Genomic DNA, 5,041 nt, shown 5'->3' with positions numbered 1-5,041 from the left:
AAATAAGTATAAAAATCTATCGTCATTTCCTTGAAAAAAAGAATCTTTTGATGACAGCAGTTATTTGAATACCCATTCAGGCTCTTTTGTAACATATCATAAGTGCACTTCTCCCAAATGAAAAATACTCTTAGGGAACAAAACTCAAACATAAACTATATTTAGATGCTGCATTTCAATAGGTGACCCCATGAGATTAAGCAAAGGTTATTTTTCTTTTTTGTGTGTGCTTTAAAAAATAAATTCCCCAAAGTTAAATTTCATTTGTTTGTTTTTCATCTTATTGGTGTATTTCCAATACGTTTTCTTGCTTTTTGTCAGTTTCAAACATATGGAATGTGAAAAATAAACAAGTCTGAAACTGACTTCAAGTTTTAAGAGGGATAAAGTATTGTGAAAATTACTTAGAGAAGATGATTTTTCTCGGATTTATCCTGCCATATCATAGACCCTGGAGAATATAATAATATGGAGTTTTTTTCTCTTTCTTGAGTATTCTGACTGTTCAAGGAAAATACAAGAAAAGAAGTAGGACTCTGATAATACTCTGAGCCACATCCATGGGCATCTAAGTCCTGTAGGAAAAAAATAATAAATCCAGTTTGCTTCTCACTTAATCATATTTGACAACCATATAGACACTGCTGGGGCCATCATGAGTAGCAGGCATACGTTTGACTGTTTTGGTCCCAGAAGTCTTTATAATTGTAGTCAGTTTCTTCATCAGTCCACGCTGTGCCAATACCCCTAATTAGCCATAATGTCATTTTAAAAATTAAAAATAACCCACATTCAGTAACATCAACAACAACAACAACCATCCCTCAGCAGAAACTATGTTCTCTGTGTGAACTCATACTACGGAGCCGTTGCATCCAGCTCCTGGGCTCTGATTTACTTGGCACACTTGGGGTTAATCAAATTCCCCCACTGTGAGGTGCACACACGTTTAGAGGACCAGAACCCACTCTGATGCTACCTAACTCTGCTGTCATTTTTAATATTTTCGTGAGTTTTTTTTAAGTGATGTACTCGTGCATAGCAGAAATAGTCTGACTTTTTCTTACTGCTCAATAGACTGTCCACCAACTAAAGCAAACAGCAATAAATGAAATAAAAAATGATCAGATGTAGAACATATTTATTCCAAGATAGTTTTAGTTTCTGTTGCTCAAATAAGTTTCACATTCCATGAAACTTGACTTTTCCCAGGGGTTAAGCTCCTGCAGCACTTAGGAAAGTGAGCAATGGCTGCATTAAAAAGCATAAAGCATAACAAAATGATGTGATAAACCATGGGGTGCTTTTGTTTTTACTTGTTTTAGAACGTACTAAGAATTTTGTATGTCTCACAATAGAGGCATATGTGTAAAGGCATACATTATAAAGACTTATAACTACTCTTATTATATTCACATTTTCTGGGGCCTTAATTTCATGGTGAACAATATCTATCTGTAACTGGGGCAAATTTACAAGACATCACATACAAGGCCTGGCAAGTCAAAGGTGGATGAAACAGGTTCACCGCTGCACAGCATGTGTCTTACCTGGGCAGGCAGCCATCAGCTCCTGCTTCAGGTGACCACTGTCTGCAGGTGAAACCAAACTCTGTACGTTTTGCTCTTAGTGCCTTATGACTAGTTGTTTTCACTCATAAATAATGTTTGAATTGTAAGTTCTTTTGCTCTGGAATCCAGGAGCAACCAGCCACTAACGATCATTTTGCAAACTACCTAGTCATCTACCAGCTAAAAAAATAATGGTCTCTCATAGTCGTGTGTGTGTGTGTGCGTGTGTGTGTGAGATAGAGCTGTTAGCATTCATCAACAACCTTAGTTGTCTCTACCAACATAGGCTTCATCAGAAACTGTTTTCCTCTTTTTTAGTAGCAAAGATAGGCAAAGATAGGCTACTTAAGATTGTATCTCCAAGTATGAACGTAGAAAATATAAAATATTTAAGCTTTAAATCATACTTTGGACATATTTTCTAATTCTCACTTTGAACTACCTGTGATGTGACATTTATATTTTGTCATATTATTCAACGTATCATTTAAAAATAATTTAAAATCATATGTAAAATTTTAAAAGAACGTAGGCACTAATATGTTTTGTAGTCTTACATTATTATTTAAAATAATAAAAAGTAAAATTATATAGAGTATCTTTATAGGTACATATTTTTCCATGAAGGGTTACATGCAATGGAAAGAAGATAGATGAAGAAAGAACAGTCACCTATATGTAATTAAATTTCAAAATGATATAGAAAAAATTTACTAGAATGAAGAAAAAAAATCTGCCTTTTAGACAACTACATTGAAGGTTTATTTTTATTTTGTAATATGGACTTTTGTTCCAGAATAACTTGTATCAAGCTCAAGATGTGAGGTATTAAATGAATGATTACAACATGTAGCCTAGAAGTAGGACCGCATTGTAAACCATTAAAGGTATAACACACTAAAACAGGCTATGTGATTGTGGTTAATGCACTCATAGCTAGTGTAGGCAAACCTTAACCTTCCGGATTTTTACGTGTGCTGTTTCGCCCTTTGGTTTATTTCTTCCTGTGATCAATACTCGGGCAAAGCCAGAGCTCTTCAGGAGAAGGTTGAGATTATAACAATGTCAGCTTTTGCTTTTAGTGGAATGATGAGGTTATCAATAATGCATTGGAGATCTTGGGAACCTTGGACAGACACGTATCACAGCTGCCCCACATTTACTGTAGGACTTGCAGGTCTGAGCTGAGTTGTCACCACGTCTGTATTTGAGCCAGCCATTGATGCAGTCTCAAGTAATCTTGGGCACATGGGGAAAGCTGGTGAGATTATTTAACCGAAACATTGCATTTGAGGAAGTTATTTAGGAGTGAGAATACATCTATGAAATTGCTTTTATTAAGAAGCCTGTTCAATATTCCTTTAATAACTTTTCGTCTCCCTAGCTCCCTTCTAATGTTTCTAAGTTTTGTTGTTTCTGTGACAAGTTTATTCACATCCTAACAGCTTGTCTGGCAGCAGGGTTCCTGTTTTTCACTTGGGCTTTCTGGTCACGGTGGTGGCTGGGAGTAATGGAGGGGGGAATAAGTGGGTGTGGAAATGCAAAGCTGTCTCTTGTTACATTTTATCGATCTCATTCTGGTGTCATTCAATTAAGACAGAAATGTGATGGATAGTCTCTGCGCAGATTCCTGGGTTGCTTTCCATCCATTGCAGATAAAGCTTTTGTGTTTTATTTTGGGGGAAGGGAATGGGGAAAGGGCATGGGCAAGTGGGAGAAATCAAAGATGCTGTGTGATCTGAATTACAAATCAATGTCTCTCTAAGGATGCTCCAAAATGTCAAACATGCCATGTTTATATTTTCACATACACAGAGTACTTCTGTTGATGTATGAGATGGGTTACTAGAATTTAAGTTGGGGTTAATTACTGTTGATTTATTTTCAAAGACCTATGAGCTAACATCACTCTTCTACCAGCTCAAGATAATTAAAAATGAGCCACATAGAAAAATACTTGAGTCCAACTCATGCCATTTTTGAAGTTTGCAAAAATGAGAAATTCTTTTCTCATTTTTTATGAGACTATGATTCTAGGTTGACCTTTCTGCAAATATATTTTAAGGCTGATAAAATGAAAATAGTAGTTTTTTTGTTTTTTTTTTTGTTTTTTTTTTTGTTTTTTTTTTTTTAGTTTATAAACAATTCATTCTAATTGTTGCCTATGTTATCAAGAAGTATACTATTGTGAGTAAATTTCAGAATTTAAGACTGTATGAATTTGATCCTTACCCTTGATGATGTATTTTCCCTTGACTATATCACTACCTGTATTTGCTACCAGTGTTATAATGAGGGTAGTAGGAATTCATGTATGGGAGAGGCTCTAAAAGTAACAGCTCATATATGCAAAGTTTTTTTTAAAAGACATTAAAATCTTCTATTTGCAAGCACATATAATAAAAGCAGGATATGTTTAGCAAACTCCCTTGCCCTTCTCAAAACAATGCCAGATTCAAATTGAGCATTCAGAATTTTCTAGTCGAGGTTATGGCTTCTGATAATTAATCCACACCAAAAGGGAGTATGGAATAAAAATATAAGCAGGAGTTTTAATATTAGATCAATATATTAATGTCCAGGCTCCCCTGTATACTCGGTGTATAACCTTGGGAAACATGCATACAGCCTGTAGTTTAACCTTAATTTCATTATCTGAAAAATAAATGGCATTGCTCTGAGAATTATGAGACTCAGAATATGGAAATGATTGCTCCATGCTTATCCTGTGTACTTGGCCCATGGGAGACATCCAACACATTTAGTTTTATTCTGAATCCCCCTTTATGATTTTGACACTGAGTAATTTGGTTCTGTAATAAGCTTGCTCAGTCATTTGGGAAAGGAATGTAAGCAAAGAAAAATAATACACTTGGGTCCTGCCACTGTGAGTCAAAATTTTCCAGATCCTAATTCACAGAAGCTGATTTACCAATCTGTGTGATTCTTTAGTCATTTTACTAAAAAGAAAAAAAAAAATTAATTGCCATTCAAAGCTTATCCTAAACTTTTGTTTATGGAAGGCACTCAATGTGTTCGGTCTCAATCCAAATTTATCAATGATTTTAAACTATCATGCTTTTATCCTAAAAGTAAAGAGAAGCTGCTATTTAAGCAGTTATTTACTAATTTTACAAAAATTAAAGGGCATTTGGAAATGATGTAGGTGGGAATTTAACTGATAACCCACATTGTAACCCACTCAGTAGTGTAGAAAAACACAAAATCTTATGCTGCTGGTATATGCCTTGTAGGTATTGTTAAAAACTATGCATATATATGTGAGGTGGGACCTGGCTATGTTTATTTTTACTTTTTCCTTCTGAGGTTGTAAATTTTTAAATTGGATGTTTAAAGAAAACCATCTTCATCAGTCAAGGCTTATCAGATATACCTGATATATAATATATCTATATATTATATAGATATAATATATATATTATCTATATATTATATAGATATAATATATA

At 34.4% G+C, this 5,041-nt stretch overlaps 1 non-coding gene across 1 annotated transcript; it reads right to left on the bottom strand.

The window, feature by feature from the left end:
• Positions 1-1,804: 1,804 nt before the first annotated feature.
• LOC111553009 lies at positions 1,805-1,878 on the bottom strand. Its single transcript, XR_002734800.1, has one exon. It is a non-coding gene; the product is annotated as a small nucleolar RNA SNORD74 (small nucleolar RNA).
• Between the last annotated feature and the right edge of the window lie 3,163 nt (positions 1,879-5,041).

The sequence above is a fragment of the Piliocolobus tephrosceles genome, chromosome 19 (assembly GCF_002776525.5).
Source record: "Piliocolobus tephrosceles isolate RC106 chromosome 19, ASM277652v3, whole genome shotgun sequence".
In the NCBI taxonomy this organism is placed as follows: Eukaryota; Metazoa; Chordata; class Mammalia; order Primates; family Cercopithecidae; genus Piliocolobus; species Piliocolobus tephrosceles.
This window is presented reverse-complemented; position numbering and strand designations above follow the sequence as displayed.